This window comes from Trachypithecus francoisi, unplaced genomic scaffold (genome assembly GCF_009764315.1).
Source record: "Trachypithecus francoisi isolate TF-2019V2 unplaced genomic scaffold, Tfra_2.0 Lachesis_group20, whole genome shotgun sequence".
NCBI classification, from domain to species: Eukaryota; Metazoa; Chordata; class Mammalia; order Primates; family Cercopithecidae; genus Trachypithecus; species Trachypithecus francoisi.
This window is the reverse complement of record NW_022681466.1, coordinates 5,490,314-5,517,362: the sequence shown is the minus strand read 5'-3', so window position 1 is coordinate 5,517,362 and position 27,049 is coordinate 5,490,314.

The following is a 27,049-nucleotide window of genomic DNA, read 5'->3' as shown; positions in this document are numbered from 1 at the left end:
TAAGGGCACTGGTCATATTAGATTAGGGCCCAACCTGATGACCCCATCTTCACTTGATTGCATCTGCAGAGACCCTGTTTCCAAATAAGGTCACATTCTTAGGTACTGGGGTTTAGGAGCCCAACATGTCTTTTCTGGGGACATAATTCAACCCGTAACACCCAGTGTATTCCTGGTACATTGGCAACTGGGCTGGGCTGGGCTGTCCCAATCAGTTAGCCCTGTTTCACCCAGCCCAGGTGATCAAGACAGTGGCGCTGCAGGGTGGACAGAGGTGGGCACAGATGAGAGATGGGGAGTGCATGGGACGGGCAGGGCATGGATGTCAGGGGCAGGCAGCAAGAAGAAAAGTCAGGATGCCTTGGCTTCAGGAGTTTTTTTTTTTTTTCCGAGACAGAGTCTCGCTCTGTCACCCAGGCTGGAGTGCAGTGGCATGATCTCAGCTCACTGCAACCTCCGCCTCCTGGGGTCAAGCAATTCTCCTGCTTCAGCCTCCCAAGTAGCTGGGACTACAGGTGTAGTCCCACCACGCCGAGCTAAATTTTTTTTTTGTATTTTTATTAGAGACAGAGCTTCACCATATTGGCCAGGCTGGTCTCAAACGCCTGACCTCATGATCTGCCTGCCTTGGCCTCCCAGCCTTCAGGATTCATGTCTGATTAATTGTTTGAAAGTGCTGCTAGCATTGAAGTGAAGCAGACAGGGGTAGAGCGGCAGGTCATAAGACCCAGATTCCTACCTGGGCAGGTGGAGCCCTTGTGCCACAATAGGTGTTCTGGCCTTCAGGATGGCATCCAGCTGTTTGGGGAAGGGTCTCCCATAAGCCCCTTGAAACTTGCTTTGAAATAGGGTGACCCACCACCCTGGCTTGCCAGGATTTTCCTGGTTTAAGCACAGAAAGACCCGCATTCTGGAAATCCACTCAGTCTTGGACAAACCAGGCCTTTTGGTCCCTCCCTTGGGGAACTCTGGGAGCTCTGGCGGGACAGTGATAACAAAAGCATCGGGTCAATAAGAATTACACCCTGGTCACCGAGGAATGTGTGTGCTGCAGCTGGGGCATTCCTGGTGGCACGAAAGAGGAGGAAGTGGCCTGAGAAGGCGAGACAGGTTCTGCAGGGGAGGTGGGGAGGTGGCGGGGAGGGAGGACTCAAGGCCAGGGAGCAAGGGGTACACCCACTTCCCTCTCTCTTTGGCGAAAGGCAGCCTGGTCTCATCAAATTTAGATTAAAAGAAGTCATTTCGTTGGGATGCCTGCTGCTCTAAGAGGCTGCTGTATTTCTCAGTCTCAGGCACTCCCGCCTCGTTTCTGCATGTGCAGACTCCCGGCCAGCCCTCCATCTCCCTCAATGCCCCTGCTTCTGCCTGGCTTTCCCAGGCAGGGGCCTTACCTGGGGGAGGGAAGGTGGATTTTCTCTTTCTGATTCCTAATTTCTCGTTAGTTCTCAGACCAATGGTCTCTGAAGCACCTCCTGGGTGATGGGGCCCATATTATGGGGTAGAAGACCTTTTGGGTCTGAAGAAGCTGCCCAGACCTTGGAGGCCACCTCAATCCCTGAGTAACTTCAGGCCCATCATTGCCCGATAGCCCAAATAGAACCCAGTGTGAGTGTGTGTGGGTGCTGGGATGAGGTTGTGGGGGGTGCCAAGAACAATGACTTCATTAAGAGGCTCCCACAAAATGGAGATCTTCCAAGGCTAATGTTAATTGCAACCTGCAAATGCAAACATTTCTGGGATGATGAGGAATCCCGCAGGAGGGGAAGCTGAGGACCTTGTCAGCGGAGCGCAGCCAGGGAGCTGTGGCTGGGCTGCCTGGCTCCCAGCAGGGCCATCCCTTTGCCCATTTTATCCCAGAAGTGCAGGGGCCCAGAGTGGGCCTCTGAGTGTGGGGCAGCCCCACAGCTGGCCTCTGAGCAAAATGCTGGGTTTGTCTTAAGTGTTCCCATCAACTTTCAGAAGGTTTTCCTCATGCTCTTTAGGCTGGGGATAGGGTTTCGGTTTGGGTTACTGTACACATGGACAGAGATTCCCAGGGAGGCCGGGGAACAACATGCAGACTGGGAATAAATGAGGTGGGACAACAGTCCACTTCCTTCCTTCTTCCTTCCTTCTTCCTTCCTGCCTCCCTTCCTTCCTTCCTTGCTTCCTTCCTTCCTTCCTTCCGTTAGTTTCTCTTTCCTTCCTTCCTTCCTTCCTTCCTTCCTTCCTTCCTTCCTTCCTTCCTTCCTTCCTTCCTCTGTCTCTCTCCCTCTCTTTCTTCGTTCGTTCGTTTTGTTTTCTGAGACAGGGTCTGGCTCTGTCACTCAGGCTGGAGTGCAGTAGTGCAATCATGGCTCACTACAGTCTCAACCTCCCAGGCTCAATTGATCCTCCCATTCCAGGCCCCGAGTAGCTCGGACTACAAGTGAGCACCACCATGCCTGGCAAATTTTGTTTATTTTTTGTGGAGACGGAGTCTCACTTTGTTACCCAGCTGGTCTCAAGCTCCTAGGCTCAAGAGATCCTCCTGCCTTGGCCTCCTAGAGTGCTGGGATTATAGGCACAAGCCACGGTGCCTGGCTACTTTTTTCTTGAGAGCTTGATCTATGCTTTCACTCAAGAAGCACTTATCGAGCATCTGCTATGTTCCAGAAATGGATCTAGTCATTTGGGATGTATCAGCAAACACAACCGACAACCATTGCTGCCCTCTTGGGGCTTACGTTCTAGTGTGGAGCTCAACCTAACAGTGATCATAATAACTTAGGAAGCCATGTGGTACGTTAGAAGGCCACAATGATATTGAAAGAAAAAAGTAGAGCAGAGAGTAAAAGGAATAGGATGATGGGGAAGGGACAGGATGGGGAGTAGGTTGCAGAATTAATAATGTGGTCAGGGGAGGACTTGCTGTGGAGGTGGGATTGCAGCAGAGCCTTGGAGGAGGTGAGCCATGGTTCCCTATGCAAGCCCTGTGGGTGGGCCATCTTTGACTTGCACCAGGCAAATGACGCTTCCTGTTTCTCAGCGCCCAAGCCCTCCTCATTGCGAGAGGAACTCAGGAACAGGTTTCCTGCAGGGAGATGAGTCTATGTCCTGTCCATCTTGATTTGAGACCTCATATGGAGACAGTCCTCTAAGGAGTTCTACAATGGCTTCTTGGGATTTTTGGAAGCCACCCCCTCTTCCTGGCCCAGGTGGTTTTGCCTTCATTCCCTGGCATGGTCTCCCTCCCCTCCATTTCCCCCAACTCCCCCTCACCAATATGAGGACATCCCACAATAAGTGCATTGTGACTTATGAGTTCATGCAAACGCATTCAAATAGCTGCAGTGCACTATGGAAGCAGCCGTAATCCTTTCGTGTGCAATCTCTGTCTGTGGCCTTAATGGCCCTCTACAGCTCAGCCACTTCCTAACAAACCTTTATGCAGAAAGGAGGTGGGGAGGGCAGGAGCGGGGAGAGGCTCAGGCTGGGCCACCGGCTGCAGAGGTTAAACTCACAGGCCACAGGGTTGTGTGTCCCCACTGCTGCTCCATGCTGGGGATGACGGCAAGCCCTGGGGGGCTGATGTTTCTCCTGCGAACAAGGGTTCTTGATGAGGCTAGGGGGCAGTTACACGGCTCCTACTCTTACTGGAAGGCATCTAAGTCTGAATCTGGCCAGCCACCAGGAGGCTTCTTTCCTCCTGGGCAGGGCCATCCTGGTCCCAGGGCTAATTTCCCAAGGAGAATGGACAGAGCGAGAATTGACTCAGTGCTGGGATAGGTGATGCTAATTTTACGATTTACTCAAGATCACACAGACAGTGAGGAATGGGGCTCGGATTTGAACCCAGATTTCTCTAAATGAGGAGCTTCCCCATGTAACCAAAGCCTCCTGTTACTTCCAACCACCATCTCGGGGGTGGCATCTGTTGCACCCCAGCTGTCTGAAATATGGCTAGGGACCTCCCTGTTACCCACGCCTGCACAGGGTGGGATCTGTGATGTCAGAGCCATCTGTCATGCATGGGCAGCTTCCTGCTTCCTAGATCCTTCTCTACCGCCCATCCTCCTGCATCAAGAATCCCCTGCTCAACCCCAGGGCTCTACGCCATGCCCAGAGCATGTGGCCCATGCTGGGCTCTGCACACAGGGCCCTTGGCCCGGTAGGCGCTGACTCCGGGCCTTTCTGGGAATTGCCCTTTTCCCTCCCCTTCCCCTTTTCTACTTTAGGCCTCACTTTGGCCCTTCTTATGAACCAGGGAAAGAAGTAGCCTCTCCTGGTAGGAAACATAATAAGATCTATGGGATTTAATAAGATCATCCAAGACTTGGCACTGTGGCAGTTTTCCAGTGACATTCGTTCTTTTGGGAGGTAAATTTCTTTCTCCTTAATCCACTCTTTCTTAAGCAGGTGACCCACTCCATGTTATTACAGGCAGGTTATTATTTCCATAAATCCTTCTGCCTCCGCTTCTTCCATTTACATTAAATATAGTCTCTGTTATGGTGCCTAAATTAGCTTTCATACACGGAAATCTTTGTATAATTTAAAGGGGATGAAGACGTCGAGTGAGGCTGGGGAAGGGGAGGGCAAACAAGGGAATGGAATGAAGGTTTCGACCCCAAATAGGGGAAGGGGCTAGGGCTCACTGCTCCATGGGATGCTCCAAACCCCACAGAATGTGGGCATCTCTGAGTCCTTTCATCCACTCATTTGTGTATTTGGTAAATGTTTGTGGAAGATCTGTAGTGCCACAGGAGTCAAAATGATGGAGAGACTGTGTGGTTCTCACTATATGCCATTCTGGACAAGATAAAACAATGAAGATAGTTACAAAATCAGTGGTTGCCAGGGGCTCATGGGGAGGGCAGAAGGATAGATAGGTGGAGAACAGAGTTTTTTTTAGGGGAGTGGAACTATTCTGTATGTTATGGCAATGATGGACACATGTCATTCTACATTTGTCAAACCAGTGTAACACAGAGCAAACCCTCATGTAAAATATGGCCATTAGTTAATCATAGTGTATCAATATCGGTCCATCAATTGTAACAAGTATTCCATGCTAATACAAGGTATAAATAGCAGGGGAAATGGTGGGGGCAGGAAGGAGATTGGGAAAATTTGTACTTTCCAATCTTTTTTTTTTTTTAAACAAACTTAAAACTGCTGTAAAAAAAGTGTGTTAATTACAAAAAAAAAAAAAAAAGGCTGGAGAGAATGTGCTAGTTTGTGTCTGGCAGCCTGCTGGGGAGGCAGTAATGTACCCATCTGTTCATTTTCTCAAAGGATTTATGACACACTGTGCATCTGTTTTAAGTACAAGGCACTGTTCTAGGCACTAGGGATACCTTAATAGATAGGAAAGTCCCCAGATTCTTGGGGTTTTATTCTAGAGGAGGGGTGTTTGGTAACCAGCAAGCCACCAAATAAGAAAGTCAGATGAGTCCAGGTAGCGGTAAGTACCATGAAGAAATTAAGAAGGGAACGGGGCAGATGGCTGTGTAGATGGGAAGCCAGGGGCAGTGTCTACATTGAATATTATGTTTGGCCCCTAAATTTCTTCTCCATCCTTCTCCACTCTGTGTCCAGGGGCTGGCCTAAAGCAGAGGGCTCCTTGCCCTCTGAGTTCCGATTCAGTTTGCCCACGGGGAGCACTGTCAGGGACAGGAAGGGGGAAGGAGAGTGAAGCTGGGTTTTATTTCCTGGCTCTCATCCTGACAGATCAACCCTTTCTGGAAAGGACTTCCCCTTCTCCTCCCCCGCCCCTTTCACGCCCAGGGACAGGAGCATCAGGCACTGCATTCCATCTAGTGGGCTCCCTACACTCTGGCCTCAGCTTTGGAAATGGTCTCTTTCTGAACTCACCTCCATTTTCACTGTTTCGCCTGCCGTCCCTTTTCTGCAGTGAAACTTGATCCATGGAGCCTCTCTTAAGAACACAATCCTGCAAGGATCTGGGAAAGAACTCTGGAAATGGTGGTGTGGGGGGTGGGTGCCGGGCAACACAAAGGTTCCCAGGGGTATGAGCTTGATGTGCTTGTGGAACTAAAAGAAAAGCTGGGGAGGCAAGAGCAAGGTTAGTAAAGGAGTGAGTTCTGCCAGATATAGGGTCCTGTCTAGGTAGGGCCAGATCTTACAAGGCAGGCAAGCCAGGCAAAGCCATTAGGTTTCCCATTGTGGGTGTTCTGTTTTTTTTTTTTTTTTTTTTTGGTGACAGGGTCTTACTCTGTCGCCCGGGTTGGAGTGCAATGGTGCAGTCTCGGCTCACTGCAGCCTCCGCTTCTGGGCTTAGGTGATTCTCCCACCTCAGCCTCCTGAGTAGCTGGAACTACAGGCACATGTTACCGTCATGCCTGGGTAATTTTTGTACTTTTTTGTAGAGATGGGGTTTCACCATGTGGCCCATTCTGGTCTCCAACTCCTGGGCTCAAGCCATCTGCCTACCTTGGCTTCCCAAAGTGCTGGGATTACAGTCGTAAGCTATGGCACCTGGCCTGGTTCTTTCTAAACTTGTGCTTTCGTAGCATTTTTAAAGGTAAAATTAACAAAAAATGGAAATGCACAGATCTTAAGTGTACAATTTGATGAATTCTGACAATGGAAATACCCATGCAACCGAACCCCTCTCCAATCAAAGTATAAAAATTCCCTATGCCTTTTCCCCGTCAGTCCCACTCTTTCCAGAGGCAATCACAGCTCTGATTTCTATTACTGTTGATGAGGCTTGCCTGTTCTTGAACCTCATATAAATGGAAGAGTGCAGCAAGTACTGTTTTGTGTCTTTCTTCTTTTGCTCAACACAGTATCTGTGAGACTCATGCAAGTTTGTACCTATCAGTAGTTTGATACTTTTAATTCCTAAGTAGTATTCTATTATATCAATACACATAACATTAATGAAGTACAGGCCGGAGCACAGTGTCTCATACCTGTAATCCCAGCACTTTGGGAGGCCAAAGTGGGCAGATGACCTGAGGTCAGGAGTTCGAGAGCAGCCTGGTCAACATGGTGAAACCCCATCTCTACAAAAATACAAAAATTAGCTGGGCATGATGGCGGGTGCCTGTAGTCCCATCTACTCGGGAGGCTGTGGCAGAAGAATCATTCGAACCTGGGAGGTGGAGGTTGCAGTGAGCTGAGTTGTGCTATCGCACTCCAGTCTGGGTGACAGAGCAAGACTCCATCTCAAAAAAAAAGTACATACATACATACATACATACGTACATATAATACACATATATGTTTAATTAGTACATGTTAGTATATATATTTTCTCTCTATATTAATATATACTAATATATGATCTCTTCTTCTGTTGATAGATATTTGGATCGTTTTTGGTTTGTGGCTTTTGTAAATGATGTTGCTGTGAATTTTCTTGTGCAGGTATTTCTTACGGACATTTATTTTCCTTTCTCTTGAGTAAATACAGCTGTGGTTTAAATGTTTGCATACCCTCCAAATTCACATGTTGAAATCCTAATTCCTAAGGTATGAGGAGTGAGGGCCTAGTATTAGGAGTACCTCCTAGTATTTGGAGATAGAGCCTTTGGGGGATGACTAGATCATTAGGGTGCCCTCATGATACCTATCCCATTACAAAAGAGACCCGAGAGAGACCCATGTGAGGAGACAGCAACAAGGTGCTGTCTGTGGCCAAGAAGCCAGTGATACAATCTGCCAGTGCCTTGATCTGGGAATCCCAGTCTCCAGAATTGTGAGAAATACATTTCTGTTGATAAGCTACCCAGTTTATGGTATTTTGTTAGAGCCACTTGAATGGACTAAGACAATATCTGGAAGTGCAATTGCTGGGCCATAGGATAGGTAAAAGTTTAATAGTTTTCCAAAGTGGTTATACCACTTCACTCTCCACCAGCAACGGATGGAGTTCCATCTGGTCCATTTTGGTCTTGTCAACACTTATGAGTCCTTCCGATTTTAGCTTTATGGTTGCATCGGTCGGTTCTCACATTGCTATAAGGACACACCCGAGACTGGATAATTTATAAAAGAAGGAGGTTTAATTGACTCACAGTTATTCAGGACCAGGGAGGCCTCAGGAAACTTACAATCGTGACAAAAGGGGAAGCAAACATGTCCTTCTTCACATGGCAGCAGCAAGGAGTAGTGCAGAGGGAAGTGGGGAAAACCCCTTATAAACCATCAGATCTTGTGAGAATTTACTCATTATCATGAAAACAGCATGGAGGTAACTGCCTCCATGATTCAATTACCTTCCACTGGGTCCCTCCCACAACACATGAGGGTTATGGGAACTACAATTCAAGATGAGATTTGGGTGAGGACACAGACAAACCACATTAATACTTTTCTATTTTATGTTAAGGTCTACGATTCTTCTCAAACTAATTTTATTTGTGGTATAAGGTTGGAATTCACATTTTATTTTTTTCTATATGAATACCCAGTCATTCCAGCACTGTTGAAGATATTTTTCCCTTAAATTGCCTTGGTGCCTCTAAAAAATCAATTGACATGTGTGAGTCTATTTCTGGACTCACTATTCTACTGCATTGATTTATTTGTCTGTCCTTACACCAATAACATACTGTCTTGTAGCTTTATAGCAAGTTTTAATATCAGGTAGTATGAGTCCTCCCACTTCCTCCCTTTTTTCAAAATTGTTTTGGCTATTCTAAGTCCTTTGTATTTCATATAGATTTCCTTTTATTTTGAAAAAACTGTATGTAGCACCATTCCCTGTTTATTCTCAGCACCAACAAGGGAATAATGTGCCTTAAAAGCAGCTCTGTCCGGGGCTTGCCCAATGGCTGCTGTGAGGTTTCCTATCCGTCCATGCAGTCATCTTCCTCCTTGGTGCAGTTAATGAGGCTTTCCACCCTCCTAGTGAAGTGCTCCTGAGCTCTAGTTCACAAGTTTACTTTATGCAGAGAGAAAATAATTAGATATATTGATTATTCCTCATTTAAACCATAACTTGATTAAAATAAAAAAAATGGGAGGGGAAGAAGGGCCAAAAGGAGCATACACTGTGCTGATATAGAGACTTTACATTTTAGTCTGAGTTAAGACTCATTAAAAGCCAACTGATAAATTTTAGAATCACATTATTTCCTACAAAATGCCTGCTGGGATTGTGATAGGGATGTTGAATCTATGGATCAATTTGAGGAGGAATTACATCTTAAAATACAGAGCCTTCCAATCTATGAACATGATAATATTGCTTCATTTATTTAGGTCTTTTTAGATTTTTTTCATTTGCATTTGTAATATTAATGTAGATGCCTTGCAAATGTTTTGCTAGATTTATTACTAAATATTTTACATTTTTGGATGTCATTGTTAATAGGATTTATTGCTATTTTATTTTGTAATTGTTTGCTGATAACGTATATAAAAAATTAATTTTGGCCTTTGTCCTTCAGTTTTGTTAAATTAATGTTTTAGTTCTAGTAGATCTTTTTCTTTAGTAGATTAGTTTTTTTTTTCATGTAATCAATCATGTCATGTGTGAAAAAGAGAGTTCACTTCTCTCCCAATAAGTATACTTTTAATTTCTTTTCCTTATCTTATTGCTCTGGTTAGAGCTCCAGTTTAATTTTAAGTAGAAGTGATAAGAGCAGAAATATTTGCATTTTTCCTAGTCTTATGAGAAAAGTATTCAGTCTTTCACCATTAAGTATGATATTAACTATAGCTTTGTCGTACATGCCCTTTACTTGCTTGAATAATTTATCCTTCAATTCTTAGTTTGTTTTTTCTGAATCTTTTGCGATCTTGTGCTTATTCTCCTTTAATTCATTAATATACTGAATTACATTCCTGGGAGATTGCAGTGTTGAGCCAGCCCTGCATTCCTGGGATAAACTCTACTTGGTTGAGTTTATACATTCATATGCATGAAATGTGCTATACATTTTATATATTGCTGGATTTGATTTGCTAATTTTGTTAAGAGTTTCTTTTTTAAAGCTATGCTCATAAGGGATATTAGTCTGTAATATTATTTTCCAGGTTTCTGGTACAGAGTACCACAAAATGAATTGGGAGTACTCCCTTACCCTCTGTTTTCTAAAAAAGCTTTATGTAAGTTTTATGTATTATTTCTTTTTTAAGTGTTTAATACTATTACCAGTCAAGCTATCTGGGCCTAGCATTTTCTTTGCTGGAAGTTTTTTTTTTAATTAGGATTTTAATTACTTAGATAGGTATATAGCTATCTTCATTTTCTATTTTTTTCTTGAGTCAGCTTTGGCAATTTGTGTTTTCCAAAGAACTTGTTCTTTTCACGTAAGTTGATAAATATTTCGGCATAATGTTGTTTATAATATTGTTTTATTATCCTCTGAGTTTTTATAGGATTTGTCCCTTCTTTCACTCACTGGTAAATTAAACTTTCTCTTATTTTCTTTTATTAAAAGGAATTTATTAATTATATCAGTCTTTTAAAGGAAGAATGTTTTGAGCTTTGTTAAATTTCTTTATGGTTTGTCTGTTTTCTGCTTCATTTATCACTGTTCTTATCTTTTTTTTTTTTTTTTTTGAGATGGAGTCTTGCTGTGTTGCCCAGGCTGGAATGCAATGGCTCACTGCAACCTTTGATTCTCATGCAAAGTGATTCTTGTGCCTCAGTCTCCCAAGGAGTTGGGATTACAGGCATGCACCACCACACCCAACTAATTTTGCATTTTTAGTACAGACTGGGTTTCACCATGTTGGTCAGGCAGACTCTTGACCTCAGGTGATCCATCCACCTCAGCTTCTCAAAGTGCTAAGATTACAGGCATGAGCCACCATGCCCAGTCTCTCTTATTTACTTTCTTTTGCTTACTTGGTTTCAATTTTCTCTTCTTTTTCTAGCTTCTGAAAGTAGAAACCTAGATATTTGATTTTTAAAGCTGTCTTCTTTTCTAATAAAGGCATTTAAAGGTACAAATCTCTCAACAATCACTGTTTTAGTGACATCCCACAGTTTTTGAAAAATGACTTTATTGAAGTATAAATTGTATACACAAAATTCACCCATTTTCAGTCTATGATTCACTGGGTTTTGACTAATGTTGTTACTCATGGGTCCACCACAACATCCAAAGTGTAAAATATTCTCATCGCCCCAAAAAATTCCCTTGTGGCTGTTTTAGTCAATCCACTCCAACTGCTATGCCAACCACTGGTTTTTCTGTCACTACAGTTTTGCCTTTTCTAGAATTTCATATAAACAAATTATGCAGCTTGTAGTCTTCTGTATCTGGCTTCTTTCACTACAAATAAGGCTTTTGAATTTACCCATGTTATTGTATATATCAGTATTTTGTTCATTTTACTGCTGTGTAGAATCTCATTTTGCACCACAAATGGTTTATCCATTCTCTTGTTGATGGGAATTTTGGTTGTTTCTAATTTGAGGCTATTATAAATAAAGCTCTTACAGATATTCATGTATAAGTTTTTGTGTGGACATATGCTTTTATATCTGGTAGAAAAAGATATTAGAATCACTGGGTCATATGGTAAGCATGTGTTTGACCTCTCTCTCTTTTTTTTGAGACAGAGTTTTGTTCTTGTTGCCCAGGCTGAAGTGCAATGGCACAAGCTTGGCTCACTGCAACCTCTGCCTCCTGGGTTACAGCAATTCTCCTGCCTCAGCCTCCTGAGTAGCTGAGATTACAGGCATGCACCATCATGCCTGGCTAATTTTGTGTTTTTAGTAGAGACGGGGTTTCACTGTGCTGGTCAGGCTAGTCTCGAACTCCTGACCTCAGGTGATCTGCCCATCTTGGCCTCCCAAAGTGCTGGGATTACATGCATTAGCCACCGTGCCCGGCTGGCCTCTTAACTTTCCAAAGCAGTCATACCATTTAGCATTTTAGAGTAAATCCATTTTCTGTTACTCTATCTTGGCCAGAAGTGGAACTGTTATGTGGATTTAAGCAGCAAGTTATCTTTTGAAGAGATTGATAAATGGATATTATAAATACACACATATTAACCATTTCTGACATTCTTCCTTTGTGTAGATTCAGATTTCCATCTGATATCCTTTTCCTTCTCCCTGAATATCTTCCTGTTACATTTCTTAAAGTTCAGAACTGCTGGTGAGGAATTCTCTCAACTTCTGTATGTCTGAAAAAGTCTTTGTTTTACTTTTACTTTTGAAAGATATTTTCACTAACTAAAGATTACTAGTTTGACAGTTATTTTCTTTCCCTACTTTAAAGATGTCATTCCACTGTCTTCTGGTTTGCACAATTGTTGAAGAGTCTGCTGTCATTCTTATCTTTAATCCTCTTCAAAATGTGTCTTTTCCCCTGCAGCTTGTTAGCACAACTTTTAAGCAATTTGATTATGTGCCTTGGTATGTGTGTGTGTGTGTGTGTGTGTGTGTGTGTGTTTTAATGTTCATTTTGTTTGGGGTTTAGTGAGCTTCTGGATCTGTGGGTTTATCATTTTCATCCAATTTGTAAACAATTTGATTATTATCTCTCTCTTTTTTTTTTTTTTGAGATGGCGTTTCTCTCTGTCACCCAGGCTAGAGTGCAGTGGTGTGATCTTAGCTCACAGAGGCCTCCTGGGTTCGAGCAATTCTCCCACCTCAGCCTCCTGAGTACCTGGGATTACAGGCATGCACCACTGTGCTCGGATAATTTTTTACATTTTCAGTAGAGACAGAGTTTCACCATGTTGGCCAGGCTGGTCTTGAACTCCTGACCTCAAGTGACCCACCCACCTCAACCTCCCAAAGTGTTGGGATTACAGGCGTGAGCCACGACACCTGGCCAATTATTACATCTGCAAATATATATTTTTTAGAGTTTCAATTACACATAGGTTAGAACATTAATGCTGTCCTGCAGGTCACTTATTTTCTGGTTGTTCTCTTTTTTTCTATTCTTTTTCTATCTGTGCTCAATTTTAGATAGGATCTATTGCTCCACTTTCAAGATCAGTGATCTTCTGCAGTATCTAATCTGCTGTTAGTCCCCTCAAATACATTTTTACTTTTTCTTTTGGATATTGCATTTTTTTGTGTGTCTAAAAGATATTTTGGGGATTTTACAAATATTTTATTTCTCTATTCATCATGTTCTTGTTTTATTTTATAGTCTCTAGCCCAGGGGTCCCCAACCCCTGAGGCACAGACTGGTACTGGTCTGTGGACTGTTAGGAATGGGGCTGCACAGCAGGAGGTAAGCAGTGGGCCAGCTAGTGAAGCTTTATCTGTATTTACAGCTGCTTACCATTGCTCATGTTACCACCCGAACTCCACCCCCTCAGTGGCAGCATTAGGTTCTCATAGGAGCATGAACCCTATTGTGAACTGTGCATGGGAGGGATCTAGGTTGCACACTCCCTATGAGAATCTAATGCCTGATGATCTATCACTGTCTCCCATCACCCCAAGATGGAACCATCTAGTTGCAGGAAAACAAGCTCAGGGATCCTACTGATTCTACATCATGATGAGTTGTATAATTATTTCCTTAAATATTATAATGTAATATAATAGAAATAAAGTGTACAATAAATGTAATGCACTGGAATCATCCTGAAATCATCCCCTACACTGTCCATGGAAAAACTGTCTTCCATAAAACCAGTCTCTAGTACCAAAAAGGTTGGGGACTGCCACTCTAGCCTATTAAAGTATTTGTCATCATTTTTAAATGTCTTAATGCCATTATTTCTGTAATTTCTTGCTCTGTTTTCTCTTCATCATAGGTTACATTTTTCTACATCTTTTCGTGACTTGCTATTTTTGATTAAATGTTGAACATTGTGAGTTTATGCTGGATTTTATGTATTTCTTTAAAATGTTTTGGATTTTGTTCTGGCATACAATTAAATTAACTTGGGAATCAGTTTGATCCCTTTGAGGCTTGCTCTTAGTCTTTGTTCAGGCTTTTTCAGAACATCACTTAGTCTAGAGCTAATTTATCCCCACTACTAAATCAATACCCTTCTGAGGACTCTACGAGATCCTGTGTGTTATGAAGTCCTGCCACTCTGGTTCGTGGGAAAACAAGCTTGGTAAACATTCCCAGACCTGTGTGAGCTTTAGGAATGGTTGAATCCACTGCTTTCAAGTGGTTCCTTCCCCTGCCTCATGGAATTTTACTCCCCATACATGCAGATCAATGCTTAGCTAAAGATTTGCAGTGACTCTTTTTTTTTTTTTGAGACGGAGTCTCGCTCTGTCACCCAGGCTGGAGTGCAGTGGCCGGATCTCAGCTCACTGCAAGCTCTGCCTCCCGGGTTCACGCCATTCTCCTGCCTCAGCCTCCCAAGTAGCTGGGACTACAGGCGCCCGCCACCTCGCCCGGCTAGTTTTTGGTATTTTTTAGTAGAGACGGGGTTTCACCGTGTTAGCCAGGATGGTCTCGATCTCCTGACCTCGTGATCCACCCGTCTTGGCCTCCCAAAGTGCTGGGGTTACAGGCTTGAGCCACCGTGCCCAGCCTGCAGTGACTCTTTTGGACATCTTCTGCATGCTCTCTCTTTTTGTGTCTCCTTTCTGCCCAGTGTTATGCCCCCAATTTCGGCCCCTCAGATTCCACAAACTCCAACATTTCTTTTCTTATCTTAGCCAGACCCTTTGCTCTGTTTGAGTTCTCTTCGCTTTGCTGAGGCTTGGAAATCCTCTTAGCTGTAAGCTGGGCCTTACCTTGTTTGTTCTTTTATTTAAGGGATCACTGTTATGTTCTGTCCATAGTCCAGTATCTGAAAACAGCTGTTTTTTATATTTTCTCCAGTTTTCTGGTTGATTACAATAAGAGGGCAATTCTTGTAGCAGTTACATCTCCATGAGTGGAAAGAGAGTTTTTCTCACAGATTTTCATATATTTTCATTATCATTCAATTCAACATGTTTTCTTATTTTCCTTCTATAGAGAAGTATGCTGTAATATTTGAATGTTTCAAGTTTATCAAGACTAATGTTGCAGAATAGGGTCATCTTGGTGAATATTCTGTGATAATTTGAAAAGAATGTATGCTCTGCAATTGTTGGATAGAATGTTCTATCAACATTGATTTGGCCAAGTTGATTGATAGTGCTATTCACATCTTCTATGTCCTTTGATTTTTTTCTAGTTGTCCTATCAAGTATTAAGAGAGAAATGTTAAAATTTCCAATTATGATTGCAAATTTGTCAATTTCTTTATACAGTTTTGTTAGTTTCCTTCCATATATTTCGAAACTCTGTTAGTAGATACATACATTTTGGGACTGCTATGTCTTTTTGATGGACTTATCCTTTTATCATTATGGACTGTTCCATTCTGTCTCTGGTAATCTTCTTCATCTTGAAGTTTGCTTTATCTCATAGTATTATAGAGACATCACTGTTCTGATGTTTATTGTTTGCATGATATATCTTTTTTCATACTTTCACTTTTAACCTAAGTGTGTAATTCAAAATACACCCCTTTTATTTTAAATAGTAAGTAACCCAATCTGATACTCTTCCCTCTTATTTTGAGTTTTTAGTCCATTTATACTTAATGTAATTATTGGTATGATCTGATGTAGGTCTACTGTTCTGTTGTGATAGTTATCTATTGCTTTATAACAGAGTACCATAAATTTACTTGCTTAAATAGCACATATTTATTATCTCACAGTCTTTGTGAGTCAGGAATCTGGGCATAGCTTAGCTGCTTCAGGATGTCTCACAAGGCCACAATCAAGGTCTTGTTAAGGGCTAGAGTCTGATCTGAAGGCTTGACTGGGGAAGAGTTTATTTCCAAGGTCATGAGGTCGCTGGTAGGATTTGGTTAATCTCTGGCTGTTAGTAATGAGAGTTTCAGTTTCTTGTTGGTTGTTAGCCAGAGACTACCCTCAGTTCCCTGCCCTGTGAGGAATGCTCACAACATAGAAGTTTGTATCAGCAAAGTCAACAAAGGAGAGAACCTGGTAATACAATGGATGTCATGGAAGGGGCATCCTGTCATCTTTCTGTATTCTATTGGTTAGAAGCAAGTCATAAGTCTTGCCTACATTCCAGGGAGTATCTTACACAAGGGTGTAAATTCCAGAAGGTGGGGATTTTTGGGGACCATCTTAAAGTCTATTAGCCACACCTACTATTTTGTTTTCTGGTTGTCTTGTCTCACCTGTGTTTTGTTATTTTCCTGCCTTCTTGATTAAAAAAAAAATTTAATTTTAAGAACTCAATTGGCTTTTTATCTACATTTCTTTGTCTATTTTTGGTGGTTGTTCTGTGCATCCTTAACCTATCACAGTATACTTAGAATTAATATTGTAACACTAAACATGAAATATAAAAATCTTAGTACAGGAAAATTCTATTTACTCCTTTGTGCTACTGTTATTAGGTATTTTACAACTACGCATATAATATGCCCCAACTTACAATGCTAATATTTTTACTTTAAACAATTAGCTATCTTTCAAGAAATATATCTCTCAAAATTCTTTTTAAGGGAGCACATGAGGAAACAACCTTTCTGTTGTTGTTGTTGGAGGACTGTCTGTAAATATTATTTGAATATGGCATTTTGGTCTTTAAAAGCATTCTCCTAGAGGAGATGGGCAGGTGTGTGTGGGGTCACTGAAACTCCTGGTGCAGTGGGAGGAGAAGGTTACCTGAGTAAGAAGAGAGTCTCCCATGACACAGCCTCAAATATTTGAGTCACCTCTGCTTTATGGGTAACCTGGTAGCTGGAGGTAACATAGCTGAATAGTCAGCAACCTCGGATCTGGAATCAGACAGTCCCAGTTTAATCTCAGTCATGCCACTTTCAGCTATGTGCTGTTGGCCATATTTGTTGGCTGGCCAGAGCCTGGATTTTGTTATCTATCAAATGGGTATATATTGTGAGGATTAAATAATATAGCACATATTAGTGGCCATAACAGTGCCTGGCATACCATAAGCACTTATTAAGTGTCAGCAATTCTTGTTCTTATTATAGCTGCTTTCACACTGGAATCAGGAACTCAATTCAGTAGGGGCTTCCCACATCAAAAAGGGGAGCCAGTCTTGCCTTATCCGAGGCTGGGAGCTGACTTGAGGTGGAGAGAAGGTTGGCATCTGGGCCTTGCCTTGGAGCCCAGAGACCATTGGTCAGTAGAGGCACCAGGCCCTGGTGTCTGCCTGGACCAGCAGGGAGGACGAGCAGAGCCTCATGGAAGGGTGGAACCAGAGAAAGCCAAGCAATGAAGGCAATTGTTGGTCCTTAGAAAGTGGAGCCAGGTGAGGACACCAGTAGCATTCGATCTTTGTCACATCAGGTCAAGGATCTGGGACATTCATACCTTTTTGGGTTGTATTTTAATCCCCATAAAGTAGGTTCTGGGTTAGTGGTTCTCTAGATGTGTAGAGTTAATAGCTGGTGTGGTAGTTGGCCTCCAAGAGGGCGGCCAATGATTCTCACCTCCTGGTATTCACACCCCTCTTGTGTCTCTCCCACGCCAAGTACGACTGACCTGTGTAACCAATAGGACACTGTGGAAATGATGGTGTGTGACTTCCAATGATGTCATAAAAGACACTAAAGCTTCTCTCTCTCTTCTGGCTCCATCTGGGAGATGCCAGCTGAGATGCCATGAGTTTACTTATACAGTCCTATGGAGAGCCCACATGGCAAGGCACTGAGGCTTTCTGTGAACAATCAGTTCCACGTGAGTGACTGAGTCCTCGTGGAAGCAGACCCTCCAGCCCTAGTCAAGCCTTTGGCTTTGGAAGCAGACCCTCCGGTCCTAGTCAAGCCTTTGGCTTACTGAGGCCCCTGCCAACATTTTGACTGCAGCCTCATGAGATACCCCAAGCCAGAACCACCCAGCTAAATCACTTATAGATTCCTGATCCTCAGAAACTATGTGAGATAGCAATGTCTGTTCTTTTAAGCTACCTAGCTTTGGGGATAATTTTTATTTATTTATTTATTTAATTTATTTTTTATTATTTTTTTGAGATGGAATCTTGCTCTGTTACTCAGGCTGGAGTACAGTGGTATGATCTTGGCTCACTGCACCCTCTGCCTCCCGGGTCCTGGCTATTGTCCTGCCTCAGCCTCCTGAGTAGCTGGGATTACAGGCGTACACCACCACCCCTGGCTAAGTTTTGTTTTTTTGTTTCTGTTTTTTTTTTTTTTTGAGACGGAGTCTTGCTCTGTCGCCCAGGCTGGAGTGCAGTGGCCAGATCTCAGCTCACTGCAAGCTCCTCCTCCCGGGTTTACGCCATTCTCCTGCCTCAGCTTCCCGAGTAGCTGGGACTACAGGCGCCCGCCACTGCGCCCAGCTAGTTTTTTTTGTATTTTTTTTTAGTAGAGACGGAGTTTCACCGTGTTAGCCAGGATGGTCTCGATCTCCTGACCTCGTGATCCGCCCGTCTCGGCCTCCCAAAGTGCTGGGATTACAGGCTTGAGCCACCGCGCCCGGCCGTTTTTTGGTATTTTTAGTAGAGACGGGTTTTTTTTTTTTTTTTTTTGAGACGGAGTCTCGCTCTGCCACCCAGGCTGGAGTGCAGTGGCCGGATCTCAGCTCACTGCAAGCTCCGCCTCCCGGGTTTACGCCATTCTCCTGCCTCAGCCTCCCCAGTAGCTGGGACTACAGGCGCCCGCCTCGTCGCCCGGCTAGTTTTTTTTTTTTGTATTTTTAAGTAGAGACAGGGTTTCACCGTATTAGCCAGGATGATCTCGATCTCCTGACCTCGTGATCCGCCGAGACGGGGTTTTACCATGTTGGCCAGGCTGGTTTTGAACTCCTGACCTCAAGTAGTCCCCCTGCTTTGGCCTCCAAAAGTGCTAGGATTACAGATATGAGCCACCTCACCCAGCTGGGGGTAATTTTTAAATATAGCAATATATAAATAATATAGGTGGCATAGAGGAAAAAAAGAGCTAATGCTTAAACAAATTTTGGGTTAAATAAAGATAACAGGCTTCTTTACTGTAAGACTTCTCAAAAGCCTTTAACATGAATGTACAAGGGAATGACATAGTATTCAGACCTTCTTGAATTTACTTGACTGCAGGTACCCTGGTCTCTATATACCACCCCTTCCCTTTACTTTTTGCAGAGCATTTCTGGGAACTATTTTGCAGGAGGCACGCTAGGGGCGACGCTACCTGCGGTGGCTGGTGGGAGGAGGAGGGATACTACTTCGCCTCTCCAAGGCCCAGTTTCTTTTATTTATTTATTTTTTTTGAGACAGAGTCTCGCTCTGCCGCCCAAGCTGGAGTGCAGTGGCCGGATCTCAGCTCACTGCAAGCTCCGCCTCCCGGGTTCACGCCATTCTCCTGCCTCAGCCTCCCGAGTAGCTGGGACTACAGGCGCCCGCCACCTCGCCCGGCTAGTTTTTTGTATTTTTTTTAGTAGAGACGGGGTTTCACCGTGTTAGCCAGGATGGTCTCGATCTCCTGACCTCGTGATCCGCCCGCCTCGGCCTCCCAAAGTGCTGGGATTACAGGCTTGAGCCACCGCGCCCGGCCGGCCCAGTTTCTTTATGTGCAAAAAGAAAGAGTTGGATTTAATAACATTGGGACTTTATTTCTGCTCATTCCTCAGCCTATTAGGTGCAATTGGGAGAAAAATCCAAGCCAGATTAATCAAGGTATACAGAAGTTATAGATACGGTAAGGCTTTATGTTAATGACTGATGAGTGTGGTTAATTGGAGATGGCAGGAAGGTACAGAGTTGTGAAGAAATTTCAGTTCTTAGAGAAAATATTGTATTCAAGGAGCTTAAGACTGATTAATGGAGGTTCTGGAATTACAAAGAACAGCCGGTAGAAACTGTTTGGAACAGAAATTGCTCAGGGGGAGTAACCTTGAAGAGACTGCAGGACAGGTTGGGAGGGTTTGTGAACAGAACCCAGGGGAGGGGCTGGCTTGAGTGTCCAAGGGCAGACATGTGACTGGAACCAGGGGGAGCTGTGGCCCGGCAGGTGACCCAGGAAGATCTGGCTCAGTGTGTGGACAGGGTTGGAGCTGGGGAATGGAAGAGATCATAAAGACAGGACCTGTCTATGCCCCTGTCCCCCACCTCATTTGGATAGTGACCCATGACTACTTCCTGCTGTCGTTGGTGGCTAGGAGGCCCTGTCTGCTGAATAAGACTCGGTGGAGAGAGACACCACCAGCAAATGGCCACGTCTTAAAAGGATACCGTTTCCAGATTCTGATTGCCTGGTCCCTTCGGTGTCATTAAAGAGAAGGTACCAGGTTGAAAAGGAAATGTCAGAGAAGGCCTCTGCTTCCTTGATAAGGTGTCCTGTACCTCTTCCCCTGAACGGGGAGAGTTTCTGGGAGGGCTGGATCCAGGCACACTCCAGGGTGTGCTTGTTCTCTTGTAGGAAACCTGAACCCGGGTCCCAGAGCCAAGAGCTCAGGGGCACTGGCCTTGCCTCTTCCTGCTGTGACCAACATGGTTAAGATTCTGGATACCAACTCTCCGCATTTATAATCCTCCTGACAGCGGCTGATGAAGGATGGGGAAGTGTGTTCACTCAGGGAGGTTCTGCCCTGAGCCATATGCTGCAGGTTGAAGCTGCCTCTCGGCCCCTCCATCTTCTTCAGTGCCCACTCCAGAGCACCTGCCACCTTGCCTCCCTTCTTGCCTGGGTCAATACCCTCCTCCCAGACAGCCTGGCCAGCGAGTGGGCGCTGGGTAGCACCACTGGTCTTTCCAGCTCTCTGTGTGATGGACAAGTGGGCTGTACACCTCCTGTCCCTGCTCCCACCCTGTCCCCACCCTCCTCACCCTCACTTTCAGTGCAACGGAGAGTCCCTGGTTCTCTGGGTCCCCTGGAGCCTGAAGTCACGATGCCAAGAGTTCGTGAGGGAGGGAACTGGTTAAGGCCTGGGAGGAGCCTGGATTCCTGGGGTGAGCCCAGCTCATTTAGGGGGAGTGTATTTTGTCCTGCCCTAGACCCAGAGAAGCAGATCGCATCCTCCTTGCTCGTGGGCAGAACTTTCCTTCAGAAAAAACTCAAGCCTCTCAGTCAGTCCTTCCCAATCCAGGTCTTTCGGATGGTCTCATAAAGTCATTTTCTGACTTCAAAAAATAATCTTCAGAGCCTTATACTCAAATGCAATCAAATCCAGAAGGCTAATAGCTTAAACAGATTAAAATGGAGCTTTGCTTACTCATCTCCCTGCTACCTGCTTCTGCTCTTAGCAGCCCTCTAGGGGCCTGAGATGAAACCCCGGGGCTCCATGGAAACCAGCTTAGAAACCAGGGATACAGGAGAAGGGGAATGAGGAGTGTTCAATGGGTGTAGAGTTTCAGTTCTGCAAGATAAAAAGAGTTCTGGAGATGGATGGTGATGGCAATTAGACAACGGTATGACTGTACCATACAAATGTGAATGAACCATATGAATGTAATACCACTGCACTGTACACTTAAAAATGGGAAGGATGATAAGGCGTTCAGGCACACTACACCCAGATATGCACCTTGGCATTTGAGGAAACAGCAGAAACGGGAAGGTCTCTCTCACCTTCTCCGAGACCTTACCCTGAAGTGGGTCATAAGACCCTCATGTGAGATGTACCCAGAGGAAAGGAACGTCCTTATCTCCAAAGACCCAGGGATGCAGAGAAGAATCTGAACAAGCAGGCTTTGCTAGGTGCCCCCAGTGTATGACCTTTAGATCATATATATTTTTGGAGACAGTCTCTCGCTGTCGCCCAGGCTGGAGTACAGTAGTGCAATTTTGGCTCACTGCAACCTCCGCCTCCCAGGTTCAAGCAATTCTCGTGCCTCAGCCTCCTGAGTAGCTGGGATTGCAGGCACGTGCCACCACACCCGGCTAATTTTTGTATTTTTAGTAGAAACGGGATTTCGCCGTGTTGGCCAGGCTGGTCTCGAGCTCCTGAACTCAGGAAATCTGCCCATCTTGGCCTCCCAAAGTGCTAGGATTATAGGTGTGAGCCACCGTGCCTGGCCTAGATCATACTTTTTCATCTGATCATACTTCTCCACAACTATTCACTTCTTTATCAAACCTAGCATAAAAAATACATAGGTTTATTTGTTTTTTTGGATCTTCATTTCCTTATGAAGTCTCCTGTGTCATGTAAAACATTAAATCAACGTGTATGCTTTCTACGCTTTCCTCTTGTTAATCTGTCTCGTTACTGGGGCTTCGGCTGTGAACCTAGGATGGTGAGGAAAAGATATTTTTTTCTCCCTTACGATGGTAAGTTTTGTTATGTATATTTTACTCACCCCCACACAAAAACATCACGGTGCAGTCCCATTTGCTGATGGGAAACAGGCCGAGAGAAAGCAGGAATGCGGCCAAGTTCGTGAGCTGCTCGGCGACCAGGTTAAAACCTGAGTCTGTGGTCGCCCAAGTCCTGAGGTCATCCCACGCAGGCCCTCTCAGCCAGGCTGGGCTGAGGTCAGCGAGGCCTCACGTTCAACCCAGGGAGAGTAAGAGGGAGAGTAAGGCAGAAGGCGCCATGTTCCCGGGTAGGCAGGTGAGATGGAGGAGGCGCCGCTCTCCGAAGTTCTGGTCCAGAGGGCCCACCGGCCTCGCTCATTTTGGGTGGGTTGCTACATTTTCACCAAACGAGTTTTTTAATTGCTTGATTTACTTATCTCGTCTCGGATCTGCTGATATACTCTGCTGCCTTTTAATTGCTTGAAAAGTTGAGCAGTTTTTCATGTTTTAAGGAGTGCTGAATTGTATAATTAAAACACTAACAGTGTAAATCAACAGTGCAGAAGAAAGACAGCAGAGAATTAAGCAAGTGTGTTGGCATAATAATAAAATCAAACCAGCATGAAGAGGGACCATTACCGAGAAGATGCTGAATACTAATGGCGCCCAGGCCTGGGGGGCAGGGAGAAGACCCTGACCTGCCCCCTCCACCCTACCTAGAATGGCTGGGGAGAGAGGGGAGTTGAACAAAAAGATTGCAAACTGTGAAAGCCTGTGTGGCTGAGACCCAGGGCAGATGCAAAGCCTCTGTCATGGAAATGGCTTTTTTTTTTCTTTCTTCTGAGGCAGAGTCTCGCTCTGTCACCCAGGCTGGAGTGCAGTGGCACGATCTCAGCTCACTGCAACCTCTGCCTCCCAGGCTCAAATGATTCTCATGCCTCAGCCTCCCGAGTAGCTGGGACTACTGGCACGCACCACCATGCCCAGCTAATTTTTTGTAGAGATGGGGTTTTGCCATGTTGGCCAGGCTGGTCTTGAACTCCTGGCCTCAAGTGATTCACTAGCCTTAGCCTCCCAGAGTGCTGGGATTACAGGCGTGAGCCACTGGGCTCACCTGGAAATGGCTTTTAATTCATGTGTAATTGGTGGTGTTTGGTTGGGAGGGGGTGGAGGTGGGAACTGAGTGAGGAAGATGAAGGGGGCACCTGGGAGGGGGATGCCTGTGCCTGCTGAGCCTGCTCTCATTCCTGAGATTTCCTCTCACTTGAGGATGTCCTGTTGGAGCTGCAAACCCCAGGATCAAGTTCACTCTCCCCCCTTCTCTCTTCTCTCTGTATCTTTCTCTTCTCTCCCTTCCTCCTCCTTCTCTTCTGTTCCTTTTCTTTCCTCCTCTCTTCCCTCCCTCCTTTCTTTCCTCTCCTATTTCCTTTTTTCTTCTCTCCTTCCCTGTTTGGTCAATGCACCTGATAGCAATATGTTAAGCACACCCTGAGAATGACCCTGTATGGCAGACACACCTGAATGAGGTTTGGAGTTCTGAGCTAAGGAATCCGGAGTGGTCAACCCAGAGATTCATTCCTTATCTGTGAGGAACATCTGAGCCGAGAGGGTGCTAAGTGAAAGTGCGATAGAAACTGCATGCCTTTTGCAAACAGTTGCAATTCTTCTGCCCAGCCTGCTGCCACTGCACTCTCTCCCCTCTGTATAAGCCCCAATAAAACCCCATGTCTCATTTGCTGGCTCCGGGTCTCTTCTTCAGCCTCTTGAACTTGGTGCCATTCCCATTGGAGTTGATAGGGGTCGGCACAGCATTCCCCACCTTCCCCTCTCTTCTTCCTCCCCTCTTTCCCTCCCTCCTCACAAAGTAATTCATGTGTTGTGTGAGACAATCAAACAATATAGAAATAGTTAATGTAAAATCTGAAAGTCCATTCTGGGCTTCTTCTAGAGCCCCTCTCTCCTCTTCCTTCCTCTTCCACCAAGGCAAGCTAAGTTGGAAAATGGAGTACAGCGTAGAGGTTGGTGGGGTTTAGGAGCCACTACCCTGAAATATGGCACCTGGCACTTGAGGAACAGTAAAAGAGGGAAGGTCTGTCTGGCGTTCTCCTGCCCTTCTCCCCTGAAACAGGCCATAAAGGAATTCTCTGCCCTTCCTCTGAAGCAGGTCATAAGACCCTAATGTGAGAGGCACGATTCCTGTATCCTGTATCCTGTATCCAGAGAAAAGGAGCATCCTTAGACCTGAAGACCCAGGGACACAGAGAAGAATCTGAACAAACGGGCTTTGCTAAGCCCCCCTAGTTTATGACCATTAACATCAGACCCTCTGTGTCCCATTCACTTCTGTGCAACTGTCCACTCTTCAACAAACCTAAGTACAGGAATACAAAGGTTTGTCTGTTTCTTTGGGTCTTCATTTCCGAAGGCTCCTGTGCCACATAACACCTACATTAAATACATTTGTATGCTCTTCTCTTATTAAGCTGTCTTTTGTTACAGGTGTCTCAGCCATGAATCTAGGAGTGAGAAAAGAAAGCTTCCCTCCCCTACAAGGTCAAGGTTCAAGTATGGGTCCTGGCAGGACCCACTTGGACCTGCTGGAAAACTCTCACGCTAAAAACAGGTCAGTGTTTTATGACTGTATAAGATGCACAACTGGCCCAGGGAGATGTTCCACGAAAGAAGAGTTTTGAGGTCAATGAGTTTGGAAAATGCTGAGTTAAAATCAATTTCTTTTTTTTTTTTTTAAACTGCACAACTGCCTAGAGTCTTTGACGTCTTCCTCATGATGGCCCTCCACGCACATCTGCAGGTCAAGCTTCTCTGACCATCAAGCCGATCCTTTCAGGTCTCACAAATATACAGCCCATGCAATATGGGTTCCAAGGATCACAATTTGGGAAATGTTGGGTTCTGGTGAAAAGAGCATTTTGCTAGAACCACATCCCAGATCCACCACTGCTCAACTAGCTGTGTGAATTTGGCGAGTCACACAGTCTCTCTGGGTCTCAGGTTCCCCACCTGACAAAGGAGGCTGACGGTGTCCACCTCTCAGGAGCTGGGATGGGGGCAGACAACCAGATAGTGCCAGAAAGCATGCAGCTTGGGGCTGATGCGGGTGCTCCCTAGGGAGGAGGCATTGATGGCAGGAGCTCTCCTCCCTGCACTGTATCCGCCACCAGATGCAAAGGTTGATCATCACTGCGGTGGGTTGTGAGACCATGGGGGCTGGGGTGGAGAATGGGGAGAGGGGGTCAGAGTCTGGAAGACTAGGAAGGCCGAGTTGGAGCCAGCTGAAAGTAGGTTGGATAACTGGAAGCCGAGAGCTGGTGAGCAGGGGGAATAAGCCCAGAAAATGCAGTCACTTGCAGAGCTGGGGGTAGGGTGAGGCATCATGCTGGATACCTCAAAATTAAGGGGCACCAAAAATGCAGTCAATATCGTGTAAATGGCCATACTGCCCAAGGTTATTTATAGATTCAATGCCATCCCCATCAAGCTACCAATGAGTTTCTTCACAGAATTGGAAAAAACTGCTTTAAAGTTCATATGGAACCAAAAAAGAGCCCGCATTGCCAAGACAATCCTAAGTCAAAAGGACAAAGCTGGAGGCGTCATGCTACCTGACTTCAAACTATACTACAAGGCTACAGTAACCAAAACAGCATGGTACTGGTACCACAACAGAGATGTAGACCAATGGAACAGAACAGAGTCCTCAGAAATAATCCCACACATCTACAGCCATCTGATCTTTGACAAACCTGAGAGAAACAAGAAATGGGGAAAAGATAAACAATATTTTAACGCAATATAAAAAATAATCAAAATCCAACATTAATGCAAAAAAATTCATGATGAATGAAGTAGCCCACAGGCTTGGGCATGAGGCTCACAGCCACAGGCCTGAGCTCCCCCCAGGTTTGCTAAGAACGGGAACATCCCACCCAGCTCCTGCTCTGCACAGGGCCCAGGCTGGTGGATGAGCTTGGATCCACTCCCTCCTCTTGCTGCCCACTCTAGGCTCATCTCCAGGAAGCCCCTCTCAACTCCCCTCAGCTGAACATGACCTTGCTCTTTAGGCCCCTGGGGCACTGAGCACCCCTCTAACAGCACTTGCTCAGCCTCAGGCTTTACGTGTCCCTTCCCCCACTGTAGCTTGAAATTCCTGAAGGCAGAGACCGTGTAAGGACCAGCTGATTTCCAAGTCCCATTCCCTGTGCCTTCACGAGCCTTGTGGGCATTTAACCTGAAATTCACCGGGAAAACCAAACTGGGGCTTGGCTGGGGTATGGCTGGGGTTAGGCTGCTCCTTCCTCCAGTGTGATGTCACTTTACTGGGCACATGTTCTGGAGGTAGTGATGGGATACTCTGGATTGGAGCTGTTCAGTGTCATGCCTCTGATACAGTTTGGCTCTGTGTCCCCACCCAAATCTCGCCTTGAATTGTAATAATCCTTATGTGTCAAGGGTGGGACGAGGCAGAGGTAATTGAATCATGCTGGCAGTTTCCCGCATGTTGTTCTCATGAGAGTGAGCGAGTTCTCACGAGATCTGATGGTTTTATAAATGTCTGGCGTTTCCCCTGCTGGCACTTGTTTTCTCTCTGGCCACCCTGTGAAGAGGTGCCTTCTGCCATGATTATAAGTTTCCTGAGGCCTCCCCAGTCATGCAGAACTGTGAATCAATTAAACCTCTTATAAATCACCCAGTCTTGGGTATTTCTTCATAGCAGTGTGAGAACGGGCTAATACAGTCCCTGGTCTCATGGCACAGGAGCCCCCGGCCACTCTGCCATAGTAGTCATACCTACCACGGACACTGGTGGTTACAGACATTGTCCCATTTAATATTTACAACCTTGCCGATTGCTGTCAACATTCCCATTTTACAGATGAGTAAACCAATGCTCCAAGCAGTTAAACTTGTGAAGTTTACGAAGCTGGTGAACAGT